General features: G+C 43.2%; 1 protein-coding gene across 16 annotated transcripts in view; it reads left to right on the top strand.

Annotated features, from left to right (window-relative positions):
• The window catches only part of PTK2 (protein tyrosine kinase 2), a 253,726-nt gene that overhangs the window by 62,428 nt on the left and 168,817 nt on the right, over positions 1 to 22,481 (top strand). The window contains exon 1 of one of the 16 annotated variants that reach the window (XM_027077976.1): positions 13,332 to 13,481. The exons of the other annotated variants lie outside the window; for them this stretch is intronic. The gene's annotated coding sequence lies outside the window, so the exon portion shown is untranslated. Of the gene's footprint in view, positions 1 to 13,331; positions 13,482 to 22,481 lie in introns of those variants that run through there. 16 annotated transcript variants of the gene reach the window in all.

Below are 22,481 nucleotides of genomic sequence, written 5' to 3'. Positions count from 1 at the left end.
AGCTTTCAGGACCTTGCACACCAGGAGGTGACATTTGGGTATTGAAATAAAATATAAATTAGCTTGGTGGATGGGAGAGAAAGCTGCCATCCACTGGTTCACTTCATTTGGAAACTGGGCTTCTCCCCCCACTCACTTTTTCCATCCTAGAAAGCTCCCAGTTTGCCCCTCGTGCCTGCCTCCACTGCCCTGCCTCCACTGCCCTGCATCAGCTCCAGCCACCCCCCCCACCCCCACCCCCGCTAGCTTTTCTTCACAGCTGCTGCTGTGGCCTTCTGGGCTGTTTGTGAAGACCCCTGCTTCCCGGATACGGCTGGGCTCAGTGACACTGTGCCTCTGCCGGTTGAATGGCCCTGTCTTTACTCATCTTTAAAAGATGTGGTGGCACTGATTTTGCTTAGAAGATGTGAAAATGAGATATAATCAGTATCTGGTGTGTAGAATGTGGTTGGTGACAAGGTAGCCTTGAATTTTTAATTTTTGAGAGTCGTAGGTTCCAAGAGAGACTCACAGTTTGCTTGGGTCGTTTATACAGTCTGTTAGCTGATGGTTTCAGATTAAGCACCAAGCCGTTGTCATGGGGCTGAACCAGGTACCAGACTTGCCCACTGATGTTCCTTTCTGTCCTGGGCTCTCCTCAGTAATGGGGGAAGCTGGGGTGGTTGGTGTTCATGAATTCTGCTGGGTCTGTCTGCTTGTTTCTTCTGTTCTTTTTCTGGCTTGCTTGCCTGTGTTTTCTGGAGCCCCCTTTCTTACCAGTGTTGCCTGAGGTCAGAGTTCTCTGTGGTGAATGATGTGTTTTCACTGGGGCATATGAGGGGTCACTTGAGCTCTGCCTGCAATTAGGAAACTGAAGGTAAAGCCTGCAGGACAAAGCATCATCTAGGGGAGCTGTTAGAAACTGAACACACTGCCCTGAGGCCACAGCCTTTGTTCAGCTCTTGTTTTCAGAAGTTAGTGAATTCACAGTTAAGTAAAGTACTTGATTTTTTATTAGCTTACGGGATTTAAGTAAAGTACTTGATTTTTTTTTTATTAGTTTACGGGATTTACTACTAACAAAATCACCGATATATTAGGAGGGCTAAACTGTGCCCAGGCAAAGGCTCCAGGAACCTAGTTACTTACTGTCTTACTGCTAAGATAATAAGTGTGGAATGTGTTCAAAGAGCTAAATTTTTTAGACAACCTTGATTATCTCTCAGTTTGAATGGAGAAAGTAAGTAGCTTTGCATCTTAAAAAAGTTGCTAGTACAGATTATTAGGGTATTTTTCTGTCCTGCTTCTTCAGTATGAGTTTATTATTCACTTATATTTTGAAGCTAAAAAAAGAAATGCATCTTGGATCCCTCAATATTCCCTAAAGCTAATTTTGAAAGTATCTGGCAACCTCAAACTCTTGTTTTTATGTGTTTTCTAGATACTTTCTATAAATTTACAAACTTTTCAAGTATCAATCTGGAAAAATATTTTACCTCAAAAATACTTGGGTTCCTATGGACATTTTTTACAGACTTGTTTTTAGTGATGATCAGGATTTTATTTTCAGAATTATTCTTACTTCATCAAGGTAATTATTTTAACTGTAGGTCAGAATTAGGCTGGTAAAATGCCAAAAGCACGACTTTGAAAAACAACAATGGTTTGAGCAGGCACCTACAGACATGATCTGGGTCAGACTGATTTGCAGCTTACCCAATTCTAGAATCATCTGTCAGTTTCGTAAACAGAAGTCTGCCAGATGAATTGAACAGAAGGGTGAGATTAGCATATTAATAAGGTTCTGGCTACCGGCCGCCTTTTTCTCCACCCTGTGTCCTCCCTCCCCTCCTTCTCGCTCTCTTTCCCTGAATGAATCTAGGAACACAGACCCTTGGGGTCACGTTACTTGCTGGTTTCTTTCTGTTCAGTAGCTTAATCTGGCCAGGAAGGTCTGTGTTTCAGGTTGCGGAAGCTTGAGAAGATTCTGTAACTGAGAGGCATTCTTCAGGCTGCTGGAAAACATTACAGAGGGAACACCTCCCAAATTTTGCTTCAAGCTCTGAAAAAAGGAGCGCAGTGGGGAAGCTTAGTCTTGCTTGTGGATCGAAGCAAATCCTGTAGGAGCGATGAACGGGGACTTGTTGTGCGGACTCCTGGCTTGGTCTTTCTAGGACTGACTTTATGTTGTTGGAAGTGACGGGCCGAGGGGCCCTGGGACCCACAGGTGCTGTCTGTATGGAGAAGAGCGGCTGTAGTCCATTTCCAGTGTGTTGGGCTAAAGGTATAAGTAGATTAAAAATCTATTCGGTTTAACTTTTATTTAGATTCATGCCTTTGCGCTAAGAAGGTGGATAAGAGTTTGTCAGAACTTATTTCAAAGAGAGTCACAATTAAATTTAAGGAAAAAGGGAAATTACATGGTATGGGTTTGCAACTATTGCATAAAACCAATTAGAGAGTGTTTCAAAAAGTAAATAAAATTATTTTTATGAAAATGCATTTAAATGAGTAAACTCTTTTTATGCTCTGTCTTATGTCTCTTGAAGTTGCATGTTTTGTTTTGAGTTTTAATCAAGACGTCCTACCCATTCTGAGAGGCAGAAGTTTTTAAAGAGTAAAGAGACTAAGCTTAAATAGGACTGCAGGAAAAAAGAGTAACAGATTTCCTTATTTCAAAAATTGGTTTCCTTTCCTCACCGTAAAGACTGTGTATTTAATTGGAAATTCCTTGTTACTGTAAGGTGGGCTTATCACTAAGGGTCAGCAATGCTGTGAATAAACAGTTTTCCTCTGTAATGTTGTTAGGGGTTTTAGTTATATAAAAATAAAAATATAAAATATAGCATTTCATTGTAACACTCAGGATGGTATTTGGGGAATGTGTTTAGAAGTTAAAAATGCCATATAATTCATGTATGAATAAGACCAAGACAGGTAGGCTGTTTTGCTTAAAATAGTAGTGGATTGAATATTTAACCTGGGAGATAAAGTCCTTAATGAAGAATTTAATAAAAATATTTATTATTAAAAAATATATATTTAAATATCATCTTACTTCACTTAGGAAAGATTTTTAAAAGGAGGAATCTGCACTGCGTAAAGAGCTGCAGTATTACAAGTAAAGCTTCAGACTGATTAAATTTAGTGTTCAGGTTAAAAATGTTAATACCACCAGGATATTGATGTGTTAGCACAAGATTAAACTGGTTTTCATTTGAGTTGTTGTCATTATCTATTAATTCTTTTCTAGGCTTTTAAACATTTTTAAAACATGTGATATTAGAATCCTTTAGTATGACTAAACAAAGACTGTCATTTTATTACATAATTAGATATTAAGAGTAAAGATTTTGCAGTTAATTCAAACTCTTGAGTTTTAAAGGATGTTGGGTTTGGGAACTTTTTAAATTGCAGGTTCTTACCTCAGGACTGTGTAGTATAATTGAACATGGTCAGTGCTCAGTGGCGAAGAGTTCTGTACTTGTAGAAAATTTTGATCTTTTCCCAGACTTGCTGGGATTCATTTATATAATGCCACTTGCATTGTGTGATAGCAAATGATACCTCTCTGTTAGCACTTATCCTTAACAATAAGGCTCTGATTTCACTCACAACGTCTAGGCTAGATTCAAGATATATGAATCCAGTGGCAATGTGATATTAAATAATCAGCTACTAAGTTTTTTAAAACTTCAAAGTGACTTTAGAACTATGAACTTTGGAAGAGAGATTGTAGTGTTTTTGTTCGTCCCAAAGCAATTGATTGAAGCCACTTATTTTTCCATTGTGTTTGCTGACTGCAGAGCAAATGAGTAGAGGCGTTTTTAACTGAAATATCATTTTGATAGAGGTGGGCTTGGGCATGAGGGCAGAGCTCCCATGTGTAGAAGAGGGAGAAGGTAGGGATGGTGTCAAGGTCAAAGTCAGTCTGCGTGTAGGGCTGGAACAGGCTGTCTCCTCAGATGGATCCTTCAGGAGCAGATTCTGACAATTATGGGGAGTTTGCACCCTGTCCCCTTCTGGGGCTGAGCCCATTGCCCGGTGAGCACACAGGCACCATCTCAGGACAGGTCCCCTCTGCCTTCTCCGCTTACTGTCTCGCCCTTAGGTGTTTATCCTGATTAATTTTTGCTGTGTGATAAAGACAAAGATGTTGCTGTGCAGAAATTGGCTGAATTGGTTATTTTAAAGTATAAAATTACTCCTTTTAGATAGAGACAAAGTAAAAAGCTCAAATCCAAAGAATATATATCCAAATCTCTCTTTGCAGTTAGACATTCTAAACCTCACATTTGATTTTATCAGTGACATTAACCTCAAAAAACAGCCATGGCCCAATTTAAGAAGACATGTAAAATACTTACTAGAACAGGCTAAAAATAATAGAACAGACCTATATTTGTGTACTTTGAAGTGAAAACTTTATCCTTAAAACACTCTGGAGTCTTTTCTGTAATAAAGTTTATTGTACTGATGAATTTAGTTTAAAGAACCCACCTTAGATTCCACCTGCTGAAGATTGTATTTTAACATATTTAAGAGCACTGCGTTATAAATTGTGTTCAACTATATCATAATTTCCTAGGCTTAAAGACAGTTTTAATTCAGGATATTGAAGTAAGTGTAAATGTTTACCGTGCTGTTAATTGGCTACAAGGCTACTAAGTGCAGAAAGCCCTGCCTGGAAAGTTCTTTGATTATATCAGTGTGTGCATTGTTTGTTTCATCTTTTTGAAAGACGGGGAAGGATTGAGAGGTGTCAGATTTGGTTGTTAGGAATAAATGTGTTGTTGATTTTTTTCTGTGTCTTTCAGTGGTAGATTGAGTTTGAATATACTATTAATAGTTCATTTGTGTGATTCTGGATCCTGTGGTTGAAGTCATGCTTTTTCTGTATCAGTATTTTAAACTCCATCCATCCATCCATCCATCCATCCGTCTCTGTGCATCTTCTCTTCTGTGTATCAGACTCCAGGGGTCAGCTGCCTCTTGATACCTACATTTGTATTTTTCATAAGCATCTGATATCAACCAGAGAGGAGCCTCTTACTTGTTGCCCCTGAAATCGGTTCCTCCCCAAATCCTGTGTCTTAATAAACATGTCAAACCCCCATCCACTCAGTTGTTCATGCCACAGACCCAGGATGCCTCTTTGATGCCTTCTTCCATGTATAAGGGATCCATCTTTTTATCCTGATGATTCTGTCTCCAAAATCGGTCTTGAATTCCTCACCTTCTCGCCCCCTCTGGGCTGTGGGAGTTGCTTCCTGTTGGTCTTCCTGTTTCCCCACATGTTCATCCTTCACACACCTGCTGGAGTGATTTTGTAAAAACATAAATCTGATGTTATTCTTTTTCAAACTCGCCAGTGGCTTCTCATTAGAATCTGATGGAATTGCAAATCCTTAACATGGCCTGCAGGGCTTCGCCTGATCTGGCTTCTGTCCACTGTCCCCAGCTTTGGGCCCTTGGCCTCTTGCTCATTTTGACTTTTCAGTGCCTGGGACACCCAAAGTCTTTCCTCTTAGGCCTTCTGCACCTGCAGTTGCCTCTTGTCTCCCTTCTCTGCCCAGCTGACTCCTGCACCTTTAGGTCTCAGCTAAACCAGTTTCTCTCTGGTGTTCCCTCCTTGAGCCTTTTCTTCTGTCTTGCACAACATATACTGTTATTTATCATGGTATATTGCGCTTGTTTGATCTCTTCTTTGCTAGATGGTAAACTTAACAAAGTCAGGGATTATGTCAGGTTTTTTCCTGCTTGACAAGTGATTGGCAGAAATAAATATTACCTAATGAATGAACAAATTCTGTATAGAGTTAACTAACCCTTAAAAATTGCCAACAAAAGGAGTGAATTGGTCTTTGGGTTTCCTCTTGTAGCAGCACACATGCTACATTCAGTTCTCTCAACAGATGGGTCTGGGTCAGGCTCCAGGGTCTGATAGCTGCCCTCTGCCACGCCTGTGGGATCACGGCCATCCGATCTGACAGCTTGAGGAGCTAATTGACTCGTGGGGGAGACAGATTAAAAATGTATTATTATGTAAGCATACAAACATTTCATAGTTATACTTATGTGGCTGTCTAGATACCTGTAAATTTACAGTAAAAGAAATCCAGTGCTCTCCAGAGGGGTGACTGAGTTTTATGAGTGCACAGCCCGGGCAGCAGGTCATGGCGCCTCCACATAGCAGCCACAGTGAATGCTGAGCTGAGTTTCCGTTCACCCTCCGCCTGCCCTCATGCTGCAGTGGTGTCCTCAGGCACTGCCCACCTCCCCTCCGTCCTGTCTCCCCCTCCCCAGCTCCTGCAGGCTCCAGCCTCGCAGCACTGCGTGCACCTAGCTTTCTGAGAGGACCCTGCTGGGTTGTGCCCCGCCTGTCCCTTACGCTTTTGTTGCTCCTGTGTGGAACTCTCCTTCTTTTTCACACGTGAAGCCTTCAGGACTCTGCCCCGCGCGTGGCCCTCTGTCTATCACCGGCCCACAGGGCTGGGCGCTGCACACACTGGCATAGCTGGCGACTCCCTCAGCTCTGCTTACTTGCTTGTCTCCGGTTACCTGGTTGTCAACTTCTTACAGGCCTTCTTACTTTGTAAATCCCTCTGGTCGGACATATTGTCAGCACTCAGTTGTTTGCTGAGTGAAAAAGAAGGCTAAACTGGTAGTCTGGGCCATTTCGATTCAGGCCGAGAGGGTGTGGAGGGTGCTCCGCGCTCTAGGGGTTCTGCACGTGAAGGCGCTGAGACCCGAAGGTGTTGGCGTGTCCCAGAGGATGTGGGCTTTCCCACTGACTGCAGTTTGAGTTGCATTGAGGCCGATGGGGAGGGCGAGCAGGGAAGCCTTGCCCTCCACCCTGTTTCTTCGAGGGGGAGGGGTGGGGCTCTTCTTTCTGAGACTCCCCCGCCTCCGAAGACCGGGACTCCCCAGGTGGGTGCCAGGCCTAGTCAGGCCCCTGTGCGTGGACTGGGCGCCGTCTTCCCTCTCCCCGGGAGCCTCATCCGCCGCACGGGAGGCACACCTTGTCTGCCTCAGTCCCTCACCATCATCTGTCAGTTCCTTGAACTCGTCCTCAGGTGGTGGATGCTTTTCCCTCCACCCGGGACACCCTGTCCTGTCACAGTTCCCTCTGTGACCGCAGCCACTCCAGCTCGGATTCCTTGATTATCTCCTCATGGCGCTGGTCCCTTTCCTCACATCATAGTGAGTTAACTGTGGGTAAATGTTAGTGCGGTGTGTCTGTATCCCTCGCATGCAGCAGCATATCGAGTGCATGAGTTCATGATAAATCGAGAATATGAAAGTAACAGGTGTCTCTGTCACTGCAGAGGAGAAGGAGGGGACAGCTAGGCAGCACTTGAACAGACATAAGGAGAGCAGCTCGCTGTGCGGGGTCACCGGGAACTCCCTTTTCTCTCCTGTTTCGAATCTTGTTAGCATCCCTTCCCTCACCCACAGAGCCGGTAGTGTGGGGATTCAGATACCTTTCTCTCTCATTCTTTCACTCGTCCTCATTGTATTTGGGGAAGAGGCCGCTAGTTCTCCCCAGGGTTCTCTCCACATGCAGTTCTAGAGCTCTAGTTGGACGTGGGGTTTTTGCTCAGATATGCCCTTGTCAACCAGGTAGGGAAAGTGAGTGCCCCAGTTTATCCGTCTTGACACTTACCACCCACCCACGACTCCCCCGCTGGGTCTCCTGGTTTGGACAATAAGCTGTATGAGTGTGTCCTCCTTGGCCCCCCTGGTGAAATGGGACCCTCCTCCTGCCACCACCATCCTCCCCGCTCCTCTGCTTTCCCTTCTCTCTTGCTCTCCTCACCAGCTCACAAACTGTCCGTGGTCCACCTCTTGGGCTCGCTTGCTCTCCTGCAGTGAAATGCACACCTAGGAGGCAAGGAGCCAGTCTGCCCTTGCTCACTGCTGCGTCCAGTGCCTCGTGTATGGCAGACTGCTGTCGTGAACAGATGAACGCCTTAATGGAGGGAGTCATCTTGTCTGCCTGCAGCAATAGAGGTCTAAGTCTCTGGAAGCCAATGAGAAGGGTGATGGAGGCTTTTTTGGGAAAATTAAAAAACTGTTGAGTTCTTTCTAGTGCTTTAATGGTCAGTGATACTGATTTTTAAAAACAGTGTTCACAAATCTTTAATTTCAGATTTGTCTGTAATTGTTTAAACTGTAAGGAATTTATTGTAAATTCAACAGTTTTCTCTATTTCATAACTTGGTCAGTTTTCAGTTAAAGAGAAAAAGCTAATGTTAAAATAATTAGGGACTTCCTTAGTGGTCCAGTGGGTAAGACTCCACGCTCCCAATGCAGGGGGCCCGGTTTCAATCCCTGGTCAGGGAACTAGATCCCGCATGCATGCTGCAACTAAGAGTCCACATGCTGCAACTAAGACCTGGTGCAGCCTAAATAAATAAATATTAAAAAAAAATTATCACTGAATATTTTTGTTTTGCATTTAAGTAATATTTGTGTAAATTTATGTAATATTATTGACATGTAGCGCACATAATTTAGGTTTATGATTAGGTGTATAGGTATTATCGTCTGTAACTTCTTTAACTTCTATACATTTGTGTTTTTATTCCTTTCTTCCTGAAAGGTTGTATAAATTGAGTCATATTTTAAGTATTTTGTAGGAATTTGTTGAAAAGAAACCAATGGCAGTAAATTTTTTCTTTGAGTAAAAAGACAGACTGTGGTTTATTCTGTGGTTCATGTAGCTTTGGTTCATTTTTTTGCGTTCTTATCTCAGATGTCAGTGAATTCTTTTGTTTTTTGGTTTTTTGCCTGTTATCCCAGTGTTCAGTTGAATTTGCAGACTTACGGATAGGAAGTTTTACCAGTTACAGCAGTTTTTGAAGTTAATTTTTTTTTTTTTTCTTCTATTCTGTTTTGATGGGGCTGTGTTGAAGCTGTAGATCAATTTGGGAGAATGCCCTGTGAACAGTATTGAGATTTCTGGTGTATCTATCCAGTATCATACACTAGTGTATAGTAGATCTTAGTGTGGTGGTCTGGACTTTTTTTGATGCTATTTGGTTTTGAAGTTTAATTTTCCAGTTGTTGGCCTAGTATGCAGAAATAGATTATCTTGTTAGCTTATCTTGTGGCCTTACTATAAATTCACTTATTAGTTCTGGTGGTTTATTTGCACAAGTAGACAGTCCTAAAAAACTATAATCATGTAATCTGTAAATAAAAACTATTTTTCTCTACAATCTTTTTTTTTTTTTTTTCTCGCGGTACGCAGGCCTCTCACTGTTGTGGCCTCTCCCGTTGCGGAGCACAGGCTCCGGACGCTCAGGCTCAGCGGCCATGGCTCACGGGCCCAGCCACTCCGCAGCATGTGGGATCGTCCCGGACCGGGGCACGAACCCGTGTCCCCTGCATCGGCAGGCAGACTCTCAGCCACTGCGCCACCAGGGAAGCCCTCTCTACAATCTTGATATCTTTTGTTTCTTTGTCCTACCTTTTTGCCTGCCTCAACTTGGACCTCCATCGCAGGGTTGAGTAGAAATGGCAAGAAGGGATGTCCTTGTCTTGTTCCGACCCTAAGAAGAAAGTACTCAGTGTTAAATAGGATTTAGCTCAGTTTTGTTTTTTTTGTTTTAAGATATCCTTTATCAAATCAAAAAACTTCCCTTTTAATTCCTGGTTTTCTGAGAGTTTTTTTTTTTTAAAAATCATTAGAGAGTGTTGAATTTTGTCAGGCTCTTTTTCTGTATCTGTTGATGTGATAATATGAATTACATTTTGATTGTTAAACCAACTTTGCATTCCTAAGATGAATCCCACCTGATGGTGGTGGGTTATCCGTTACCCTATTTATACATTGCGAGATTGAAGATGTAGGGTTCTGTTTAGGGTATTTGTGTCTATTTTCATGAGGGACATCGGTCTGTAATTTTTTTTTCTTGTAATCTTTTTGTTAGTTTTTCATATCAGAGTTCTCATAAAACAAGTTAGAAAGTGTTCTCTTATGCATCCGTTTGTATGATATACAGCACAGCCAGAAAAATCCTTCCTCTACTGAAAGATGTGTACAGTCTGTCTTACTGAGAAAACCAAGGACAAACACAGGATCTGTTAACCAGGGTGAGGCCAGCCTGTTGATCTCCCCCGAAGTCTGTTTTGTTAACTTTTTTTTTTTTTAAGAGAAACAAAATTCTGCCAGAATATCATACCTTAATATTAATTTTTTTTTACTGTGAAAATCTTACTGCTTTGTAAAGTTGACAGAATTTCATTGAGAAGATAATAGTCCTGAACTGTTGACTGTTCTTCTTCTTTCAGCTTTGTGGAGATTCACGATGGAATGGTATACCGGTGGCATGTTTTCAGTGTAAAAAATGCATAGTTGTTTTATAGGACAAGGTTTAGGGGGAAAATCTAAAGGAACACTGTGCTTAATTTGGTTATTGGATTTAACAGTACATTTCAAATATACCAGTTATTATCACGGTAAGAATGGGAATCTGTTGTTCCCTTTTTGGACAAGGATTCATGAAGCTGTGTGCGGTCGTGCAGCAGTGTGCCCACTAGGAACAGGGATGATGCTGACTGGGGACAGAGATGGGACTTTTGAAGTATGAGTTAAACGGGAGGGTCTTGCAGGGTTTCCACCTGGAGAACAGTCCAGCTCAGAGCTCTCCTTCTGTAGCAGCTGTTGCCTGCTGCCTGCTGACTTGGGTTCGTATGTCTTGCTGAGCACTGTATGCTTATCCTCTCCCCCCATAGGGCAGGTACTGTGACTCCCACTTCACAGAGCCTGGCGCGACTGAGAGCCCCAGAGCTGTGAGTGGGCACCGGCCCCTGCAGTATTTTTCTGGCTGTGTTGTTACCAGACGGCACGTGCTACTCCTTCATCAGGATCTTGCCCAGAGGTCCTGCCTGAGTTCTTCCCTGAGACCAGCTTCTTCTGTTGGATTTCCACTTGTCTTCAGTTACAGCCCTGAGATCATACTGGGCTGCTTCTTGTAAAGGGTTATTTGTGTGATTTAGGTGAGCTTTGAGCTGTTTGTAACCTCCAGGGTCTTGCCCATAGAAAGTAGGTGAGCAGTTTAAGGGAGAGAGAATTCAGTCTCGCTTCTGAGGGCTGTGCCTGACCAGGGCAGGTCTCCACAGCCATTGCTGCTGCAGTGCTCTTGTCATAATTTATTCTCCCCTATGTGGGCTGGCTTCTGTATATATTGTTTTAAAAACTTTACTGTGGAAAATTTCTGGTGAAACGTAGTATGTTGAACGTACTCTTGCACTCAGAACTGGGGATTAAGTGCAATTGGCCATGCTTTCTTTCTCCTGGCTTCCCGGAATCCTGTCAGGAGGTGGAGGCGTTCTCTTCTGGAGGCGCTGGTCCAAGGGAAAGGCAGGTCCTGACCTTCGGGCATCTCTGGCCGAGTGGCTGCTTCCCTGCTCAGCACAGGGTCCCTGACAGACAGCCAGGTATTTAAAGACAGCTTCTGCTTTCAATGGGAGACCAGAACAGAGAAACAAGCAGAAAACAGTCTACAGAGATGAAACAGCAAGAGAAGGAAGCTGAAAGAACACAATAGAAGTTCCAGTGTCAGGTTTCCAGAGTGCTAAGAGGAGATGTCGCCTCCGTGAAAGACAAACAATTCTTTTAAAAAGTACATTCAAGAACAAGAAAATTAAAAGTAAGAAAGCAGAAACAAACTCAGCAGCAGCATTGGGAAGTAATGTGGATGGTCTCTCTCAGAACATGGAAAGGAAAGACAAATGGGGGAGAAAAGAAAGAAAGTAGGGTGATGAATTCAGAAGGTTCAGTATCCAAATAGTAAAAGTTGCAGAAAGAGAAAAAGGATAAAATCATCAAAGAAATGATGCAAGAACATTTTCTGAACCAAAGGAGAAGGGTTTCTGGATTGAAGCTTCTCAAATGTTGAAGCCCGCCCCTGGGGCCGCCTCTCGGGCTCCCCCCTCCCCCCCGCCACCGCTGATGACTTGGGGCTTTTTCTTTACTGCTGTTACTCTAATTGTAATTTTTAAATAGTACTTGTTACAGTTGTAGTTAAATAACCACACATGTGAGTTTATGTGTATGTGCGTGTGTGTAGCTCTCTCCTAACTAGGCTGAACGCTCTTCAGGTTAGGATTATATCTTTTTTTAATCCATACTAGTTAGTAGTTGGCTCAATAAATGCTTTTAGAATTAATTACTCTAAGGGAGGTATAGCCTACAGGGACAGGCATGAACAAATGGATGAGGCTGGCTGGCTGTGAAAGAGTGGGCAGTAGCAATAACACCTTGCAGCTGGCTCACAGCTGACAGCTGAGGCCAGGACAGCACGGTGGCAACTGCAAGGATGGAGAATGGGCACTTGGTGCATGTTGCCATGCAGCGACACCCCCGCCGGCCCAGAGACAGCCAACCGGAGTGGAGGGCAGCAGGGCTTGCTGAGCAAGGGCGTGGCCTCTGCAGCTTCCCTGCCTGCTGAGGCCCATGGACTTGGCCTGTGGCTTTGGGCCTTGGGCTTCTTTCTTCCCGGAAAGCAGGGAAAATAAGGTTGTTATGGGGATTAAATGATTTCACGTTTAAGTGCTTAGAATAGTCCTAGCATGGTAAATGCCGCATGAATAATTACTTAAATAAACCCCTGCGAGCCCCCGGTCTAATTCATACCTTCCTGTGTCATGAGCGGCCTTTACGATAATTAGTTCCAAATCAGACAGCCCAAATCAATCTCTGCGTATTAGGAAAATCACTCTTTTTGATGCATAGCAGTTTAACGCCACATTGGGAGTCCTTGCCATTATGCTGTTTTCATTTTGCACAGTGCCCACCCCCAGAGAGTGGCAGTATTTTCCCAAAGGTAAATTTACTTCTCCTCCTTAGGAGTACAAAGATTCATTTGTAGCTGAGAAATTATATATGTATTTTAAAAGGCTTCAAAGAACCCAAATCAAAATGTCAGTCATGTGTGTCGTGCCCCGCCCCCTCCCATCCCCAGCCTGAGAGCAACTGTGGTGGCCCGAGGCTTATTCCCCTTTCCAAAGTAAACGTACAGAAGTCAGGGCTCCCTGCTTCCCCTCCCTGTAACTGGAGTGCCTCCTTCATCTGGCTTGAGTTCAGGCATTTAGACCTGAGTTGTTCCAGTAACAAATACCAAACTGAATTGATCCTTTTACTTCCTGCCCATCCCCCTTCCACCAACAAACAGCATCTGCCCCTGCTGTGTTCCTTATCTCAGTGGAATGGTATCACTTTCCCACTTAGCTGCCCAAGCCAGAAAAATGGCTGCCGACCCTCCTGTAGTCTTGCATACGCGAGTTGATCAATCCTGTCCTCTTGGAGTTTTTTATAGCTTTCAAATCTTTTTTCTCCTCAGGCCATTTATCCTGTCTGGATTATAACAGAAACCTTCTGATTGGTCTGGATGGGCTGAATTGCTGCCCAGGTGCATATCTAACACCAGGCAGGCTCTGAACCTGCCTCTGCAGCTGTGCTTTGGCCTGCTTCCCTGTGGATGGAATTAAAGGCGCGTTGGCTTTGCACTGACTCCCTGGAGCACTCTCACCTACAGCAGCGACCATATCTTTTGTTGGGTCTAAGTTTTGATACCCATTCTCAGGATCCCAGCTTGTAACTCACCTTATATCGGAACCCTGACCATGTCGCGAGTCTGAGGTGGACCTTTTCTTTCCTCACCATGCCCCCGCCACCCCCAGCACTGGTTTTTTTTTTTTCTTTTTTTTTTTTTTCAATTAATTAATTAATTTTTGGCTGCATTGGGTCTTCGTTTCTGCGCGTGGGCTTTCTCTAGTTGCGGCGAGCAGGGGCTACTCTTCGCTGTGGTGCGCAGGCTTCTCGTCATGGTGGCGTGGCTTGTTGCGGAGCACGGGCTCTAGGCACACAGGCTTCAGTAGTTGTGGCATGCGGGCTCACGTGGGCTCAGTAGTTGTGGCGCATGGGCTTAGTTGCTCCGCAGCATGTGGGATCTTCCCAGACCAGGGCCTGAACCCGTGTCCCCAGCATTGGCTGGCGGATTCTTAACCACTGCGCCACCAGGGAAGTCCCCAGTGTTGAGTTCTTAGTGCACTTGTCTGTGGTGGCTTTTCTCATGAGGTCCTGTTATCAGCGTGTCCTGATTGCTGGGAGAATGCCTTATACGTACTCTTCTCTAATACATTGGGGGGTTGGAAGAGGTTGAATTGATTGGTGGAAAGTAAATGATGTACTAAGGAAAATTATAGTATAGCTTGGTAGTTTTGATGCAGGTAACCTACCAGACTAAACTTGCATAGGGCTCACGTGGTGATCTTGGTTGGGGTTGGGTAGGTTTGTGCTGGGGCGGCTTGCACACTCCCCGTGGTGCTGTGCTGCAGGCCTGTGGCTCATTCTTGGACTGGCAAGTATCTGGTGTGGAGGTGAGCTCGTAGCCATGCAGCTGTGTGGTCTGGGCGGTCGCCTAACCTCTCAGCACCTCGGTGTCCACTCATGTAAATGAGGCGACTTACCGTGTAGGGTTGCTGTGTGGATGAGATGAATCGGATGAGTGAGTGGAACCATCGGAGTGTCATGGTTTTCCTGCTGTTTGAAGGACTCCTCTTGAGTTAGTCTTTTCCTAAATAAGCACATCTTTTTGATGCTGTAGGAGGTACATTTAGATATAAACTTATAAGCACTGAAGTGCTGAAGACATTATTTAATGTAGGTTTTCTACATTGATTTTGAACATCTGCTTTGATAAATTCTGTTTTAATTTACATCTTTAAATATTTAATTATAAAATAACATTACGGAAAAATACTTTAACCATGTTTCTTTCATCTGAGGGATTTATTGATACATTTAGTAACAAAGAAGTGGTTGCGAAAGTCTGTCATGATTAAGGTGTTCAGTAGTAATGAGGAGTCAGCCTGGCTCCAGGGAGATAGTCCTTAGTGTTGCCCTTCCCAGGAGACCTGTGGGGGGTTGTGTCATGTGGCCCAGGTTCACCCAGGCACGCATTCCATCCAGCCACACTGCCATCTGTTCTTTTTCATCATAGTAGCTGCTTATTGAATGACAGCAGGAAAGATAGGGAAATTGCCTTCCTCCTATTATGGACTCCGCCCATGGCCAGTCAGCCCCAGAGAAGTTGCAGCAGTATCCGTGACAAGCTGTGGTAGAGCCACAAGCTTTCTCCCTGAGATTCCGTGTGCAGGAGTGGAATCTGCTTTAGACGGCGTTCTTCCTTTCATTCTTTTATTCATCGTCTACATTCAGAGCTTGCTAGTGTCGTTGGGACTGCAGCAGTGAACAGTTGTGTGTGTGCACGCATGCTGAGAAAGTGGACTGCTTCACTGAGCTTTAGGATTTTAGGGGCAGAGAACGTCGTTAGGCTGGACTTGATGGGCTCCTTGGTGTTTAGATGTACAGTGTACCTGGACTGAAAGAGTTTTTCAGAGCTTCAGTCTCACTCAGTCACAATCCAACCTGGAATATATAGTGTCTTTCATCTTAGATTTTTATACCTGCCTAACGGAGCTAGTACCACCACCTCTAACAGTCATGGTGAAAATGAAATGAAATGAGATAATGTATGTTTGTGCTTTGCATTAGAGCCACTAAGTAAGTGACAATTTAGATTATTTGTAATGAATGTTGGTAGCGGCTGGACTGTTGATCTTAAAGCTGGGGTCCCTGTATGAGTTTTAGGGGAAAATGAACTTGCAATCATATACAAAAATTTGTGCTTATTAATGTCTTTGCATTTTCTGGAGGACATGTCCATGTTTTTCAATAGATTCTTAAAGACATCTGTCATCAGTATGCATACATGTGCATGTGTATGTCCATATATCATAAATGCAGTTAAGAGCTCCTTTCATAGAAGATGATAAATTAATAGTAATTTCATATTTGCAGGCATCACACATTTCACTTGTTTTGCAGAATAGCACGTGCATGTACAATTAAAAGAGCGGCAGAGGCAGAAATCAAGAACAGTTGGCATTTATAAAATGTGCCTGTGTGAATTGCTTCTTTGCTGGATTGGTAACTGGCTCAGGCAATTAATTTTAGCCAGTGCGCTCTGGCATTGCGTGTTGCTTTTGGTTGATCAGTTGTTGGATAAGAGTCTTAAAGATGTATAACTGAAGTATAGCATCCATACTGTAAAGTGCACAAATCATACGTAGCCTGCTGCAGTTTTTACTGCCACCTTCCATACCGGTGTTTAGAATGTTACCAGCTCCCAGCAGCCTCCCTCCTGGCCCCTTGTAGTCAGTATCCCTGAAAAAGAAACCAGAGTTGATTTCTATCACCATGACTCGGTTTTGCTTGTTTTTGAATTTTGTGTGTTGTTTTGCCTGTCATAACATCTGTGAGATTCATTCGCGTTGTTGCATGTAGTACTTGGTCATCGTTTTTCATTGCTGTATGGCTTTCCATTTAAGAGTACACCACAGTTTATTTTATTGATGGCTGTGTGGGTTTTCCCGGTTTTGAACTATTACGAATAACGCTGCCATGAATATTGCATGGTGAAGATGTGCGTGTGTTTCTCTTCGGCATATACTTAAGAGTGGAATGGCTGGTAATACTGTATATATCTTTTCACCTGTAGTAGAAACAGTTTCCCAGAATGCCTGTATCATATCACACCCCCGCCAGCAGTTGTATCAAAGCTCTAGGTTGTTCTACATCATTGCCAACTGTTAGCATTGTTGGTTTTTAAAAATTTGGAGCCATGGAAAAATGTACTTAAAAAAAGAATCAATTTTAAAAGTTGAGGAAATTTACCATTTTGGAGTGTACCATTCAGTGTTTTTAAGTTTACAGTTGACCTTGAACAACGCTGATTTGAACTGTGCAGGTCCACTTACACGCAAAATTTTTTCAGTAAATATATTGGAAAAATTTTTTGTAGATTTGTGACAATTTGAAAAAATTCACAAATGAATTCTGTAGCCTAGAAATATTGAAAAAATTAAGAAAAAGGTATGTCACAAATGCATAAAATATATGTACATGTAACATACAAAATATGTGTTGTTTATGTTATCGGTAAGGCTTCTAGTCAACAGTGGGCTATTATCAGTTAAGTTTTAGGGGAGTCAGAAGTTACACATGCATATTCAAGTATGCAGGGTGCTCCAATTGGTGCTCCAATCCCCGCGTTGTTCAGTGGGCAACTGTGTACACAAGTTTGTGCAACCATCACTCTTCAACTCCATCTCAGTTAAAAGTACTAGTTCCTCAACAGAGTGATTCAGAGTTTGGTTACCACGTATATGAACTATGAGTAAATGCATAAAGTACAAACCCATTTTACAAATGACTACATAAATAACAGGTGTGAATTATAATCCGTGACCAGTCATGTCACTTCTCTCAAAGTCTGTTGGTGACTGGTCAGTGCACATCTGTTGTTCAGTTTATACACAGACAGCAGAGTGTGTAGTTGTGTTGCCTCTTTGTTTGCCAGTGATAAGTCCATGTGACATTTTACAAAAATAGCTAATCAAAGGAGGAAATTGGCCAAGGAGGATGAAATATAGAATTGAAACAAAAAGTGAAAAACACTGGAAGTAAAACTGGGTGTAAGTGAAGATTTGAAAATATTGATAGTAACATGGTAACTGTGTAACAAAATGAGCCAGAGAGGTAGGTGTGCATGGAGCTGTGGTGTGAACCAGCAACTGTGATCTCATCATTCAGCCAGTGGACCAAGGAGTGGTTTCAACTTTTAAAGCCTATAGACAGACTTTGGACAGGCTGTTAATGCTACAATTGGAGATAGAGCAAATGAACAAATTCAGGCATCCTGGCAGGAAGTAACAGAGTGATAGGTGTGCAGTATGGCAGAAACTTTTACTACACTGCGGAAATAACTTTGCAAGATTCTAATTGAACGTAAGTGGAGTTACAGAAAAAGTAGCCGACTCTAGGAATGTTGACTTTGCTGTTGAGCCAGACATGCTAGATGTGCAGCCAAAAGAACTTAGTAAAGGTGGTCTCCTTGACATAAATGAAGAAAATAGTTGTGACAAAAAAAGATGTCACTGAAGAAGTGACAGGGCAAAAGAGTTCGCATTAGAGGAACTTTCAGAGGTATTTCATGACACTGAAAGTACAGAGGATAAAATGTAAAAGGAAGGTGACCCAAACTTAGGAAGGAACGTGACATTTTGTCAAGGCATTGAAAAGATGCTCACTCTGTATCTTTAGTTTAACAATGAGAAGAAGGCAAACACTGTTCAGATGGCTTTTGGTAGTCATTTGATGTCCCACACTCCCACTCGAAGCGAGAACCACCTCTGCTCACGTTAGTTGAATATATGCTCTGTCACTTGTCTATTGATGAAAACAAGTCATCCCAACACTTAGTGGCTCCAGATGACACGAGTTATTCGTAGTGCTCAGATGTGCAGTCTGGGCAGGGCTCGACAGGGACAGCTCATCTCTTTCTGTGCGGTGTTGGCCGAGGCAGCACGACTGGAAGCCAGTGGGTCTACTCAGGTGGGTCTGCCCCAGGGCTCGGAAGTTGACGCTGCCCGTCAGCTGGAAGCTTAGCTCAGGCTGTGGTTCTTGGAGCTCAGATCCTCTTGGGTTGCTTGAACTTCTGTACAGCATGGTGGTCAGGTTTGTGAGTGAGCATCCCAAGAGAGCCATGGGAACCTAGGTTCCTTTCTTTCTTGTTTTGGTGTTGCCTTTTAGGACTTAGCTTAGGATGTATCTTAGCCTAGTCTGAAGCCCACCCAGATTCAAGGGGAAGGAAGGTAGACTCCGCCTCTTGAAAGGAGTATCAAAGTCACACTGGAAGAAGAGAATTGGGAGAGGGGGAGTTTGGAAAATATAAACAGCCACACATTGCTATTATAATATTAAACATTTAAGTAATTTAATGTTGGCTTCTCTGTCTAGTAAAATCACTATAGGACATTTAGGATATTCAGGTTAGATATTTTATGTGAAAATAAACCCAAATCTTGTGTAAAAGAACAAAATTAAGGAGAAGAAAACTTTCACACTAGTCTAGTTTGTTTAAGGATTTACTTTAGGGTCATTATCAGATTCTTAAAAACTCTTCAAACCTGTTGATGTCTTAATTTTTTAAAAACTGTAGCTGTATCAATTTGCATTCTTTGTTTCTACTCTCATATTCTGGCAAGCATCTCAAGTTTTATTAAAGGGCCGGCTTGTTTCAAGCGTGATGAGGTTACTGTCCTGGTGGGATCTCAGTATGTACAGCGAGTATAAACTAGGCAGCTCTGGAGTGAGATGATGGTTGTGATCCTTGTACTTTTCTCCCTCTTCTGTGTGTGCTGTTTTATGGAGCATTTATATCTGATTGTGGGCTGAGCCTTGGGCTCAGTGCCAAGGTTTGTCAGTACCTGTTTCCTCACACCTGCCTTGGGACTGCCCTACTTGTCCCAAGAAAAGAAGTTAGGCACTGAAGTTAGTATGTGAATGAAAGGGAGACCTGAAGCTGGAAGGTCGGCGGCCACCACTGACAGGCCATCTGCTTTCCCATTTCCCATTCCAGTGCACTGGCCTCTTGCTGTACCAGGCAGCCTGGTGACTGAGCCTGGACTCGGCCAACTGTGGCCAGGAGACTGGGGTTGGTGCTGGAACTGTTAACAGTGTAGGACAAAGTAAGGGTAGAATTTGGTGTAAGCATCTAGAAACCTCTATAGCAACTTGACAGTAATTTATGTTCACTGACTCTGATGATAGAAGTTTCGTGCTTAGCTTTTGTATGCTTTTATTTTGAAATTTCATTTTTCTAGAAATTCCTCTTTATTGTATTTTACAAAAGTGTTGGTCTGTGACAGGTCTGTGGTCCTTTACCACAGATGGCTGGAAGAGTAGGGGTCTAAACCACGTAAAGAAGCCAACTTTAAAAATCTTTTCATTTCCACGTCTTTGATAGTTTTTTGAAAAAGATATTCTGTAGTATGCATAAGTAGCCGATGCCTATGACTTGTTAATCTTGAAAGTTCTAAAAAATACAACTGGCCACAGATTACAGAGGGCTACAATTACAGAATCTATAAAAGCCTACCTCTCTGGTAAAAGAGGGGGAAGGGCTTTTGTCACTTAGAGACACAGAGAGTTGGCAGCCCCAATGGTACAGCTTTAGCCGTGGGTCAAAAACAAATAGAGAACCACACGAACAACAGAGAATTCTGTTAATTGTTTGGAAACAGAATAGTCAGTGTAGCAGAGAGCAACGCTTGGGACTTTTCATTCCGTAGTGGACACCGTCCCACAAACTGACTAATCCACGGTTTTGTGACCCAGATGCCAGGCTCTCAGAATCTGCAAGCCCATCATAAAGACAGACTTGGAACACCACCACCAGGGGAGTGGGTGGTGGTTAACTGACACACACACACGAAACTGTCCAGAAGGGTCAAGGAAGGCTCGCTGGTGGAGATGTTGCCAGTTTGAGAATTTATAGCACAGATCGGATTTTGACACATTCTGTTTTAGGAAAACTGCTTCGCTCTGGTGACATTACAGCAATGGTTTATCTTTTAAAGAATGTTTAGGCCTACTTTTTGAAGGTTTATGAAGGATTTTGCCATTGATGCTTAGTCACAGAGGTATATCCAGATTGTGTGTTGTTTCTGGTTTAGCTCCTCCCTTGACACGCTCACTACTATGTGTCCTGCTGACCCTTGAGCAGCGTGGGCCCCAGGGTGCCAGCCCTCCGCGCAGTCGAAAATCTGCATATAACTTGTGGTCAGCCCCCTGTGTAAGGGTTCCCCTGTATCTGCGGTTCCGCTGCTGGGGATTCAGCCAGCCAGGGATGGTGTGGTACTGTAGTGTTTATTTACTGTTGAAAAAATATGTGCATGTAAGTGGACCTGGGCAGTTCAAACGGGTGTTGTTAAAGGGTCAACTGTAGTGATTTTCCGTCACTTCATCACTAGTATATCATTTCTTCTGACCACTCCTGAGGAGTGGTGTTTCTTTTCAGGAAGCAATTGATAATATATTTATTCATCCTTATCATCTCATTTGAAGAGCGAAAGAGATAACTAAGATATCAGAAGTACAGCTGATTTTTTATGATCCAGCAACCTTGCTAAATTCATTTATTAATTCCATTAGTTTATCTATAGATTCTTACAAATTTTCTTTATACATAGTCATGTAGTAATGATGGTTTTATTCTTTCCTTCATACCCTGTGTTTTTACCTCCCTTTTTTGCCTGTGGAACCTGGCTAAGACTTCTGGAACACTGTCAAGTTAGGGATGGTGATGCTGGGCATTCTTGACTTATCCCAGTCTTGGGGGGCGGGACGGGGGGGAGGGACTCTTTTCCAGCAGTATTAATTTAAGTTTAATGTAGATACTTTCATTAGATTAAGGAAGTATTTTCCTATTTCTGTCTTGCTAAGAGTTTTTACTATGAGTGAGTGTTTGGTAAACTTTATCAGTTGCTTTTTCTGCATATATTAAGATAACTCTGGTTCTCCTTTCTGAAAATATGGTGAATTACATTAATTGCTTTTTTAAAATTAAGACTTTATTTTTCCTAAAGCAGTTCTAAGTTCAGAGCAAAATTTAGGGGAAGGTACAGAGGTTTCCCACGTGCCTCCTGCTCTGGTACATGCACAGCCTCCCCATTGTCAGCATCCCCACCAGAGCGGAACATGCGTTACAGTTGATGAGCCTGTAACGACACATCGTGATCACCCAAAGTCCGTCATTCCCATGGCGGTTCACTCTTGGCGTTGTACATTCTGTGGGTTTGGACAAACGTATAAGGACTCATATCCATCATTATAGTGACATATGGAGTATTTTCAGTGCCCTAGAAACCCTTTGAGGGTTTGAGTTCCTTGTTTGGCTAATAAGTTACTTGAAATACATTGCTTAATTTCCAGACAGTTGGGAATTTGCTAGTTACCTTTTTTTGTTTTTTTTTTTTCTGCGGTATGCGGGCCTCTCACTGTTGTGGCCCCTCCCATTGCGGAGCACAGGCTCTGGACGTGCAGCCTCAGCGGCCATGGCTCACAGGCGCAGCCACTCCGCGGCATGTGGGATCTTCCCGGACCGGGGCACGAACCTGCGTCCCCTGCATCGGCAGGCGGACTCTCAACCACTGCGCCACCAGGGAAGCCCCGCTAGTTACCTTTTTGTTGGAGTCCACCTTAACGCTCGACACAACACAGAGCATATGTACTCTCAGGAATTTTAGTCCTTTGATGTTTATTGGATCTTGTGCTTTCACCTAGCACGTGGTCAATTTTAGTAACTATTTCACCTGCAAAGATGAGTTGCTGTTGGGTGTAGTATGTTATATGTCAGTTAGATCGTTTATTCATCATGCTGTTCAGATCATCTGTATGCTGCCGAAAGGTAGGAGGGTGTATATAATCAGCTGTGCCCCTTGTCTCCTCTGTGTGTCTTCAACTTCCCTCTGCTTTCGGAGGTGCCCACTGGGCTTGGTTTCAGGACTGGTGGCTGTCGTCAAAGGACAGATAGCACCGTGTGTGTGTGTGTGTGTGTGTGTGTGTGTGTGTGTGTGTGTGTGTG

This window comes from Aethalodelphis obliquidens, unplaced genomic scaffold, assembly GCF_003676395.1.
Source record: "Aethalodelphis obliquidens isolate GAN/ISIS:26980383/991018 unplaced genomic scaffold, ASM367639v1 scaffold41, whole genome shotgun sequence".
Taxonomy (NCBI): Eukaryota; Metazoa; Chordata; class Mammalia; order Artiodactyla; family Delphinidae; genus Aethalodelphis; species Aethalodelphis obliquidens.
The sequence above is the reverse complement of the archived record's forward strand: the minus strand, read 5'-3'. Positions and strand labels throughout refer to the sequence as shown.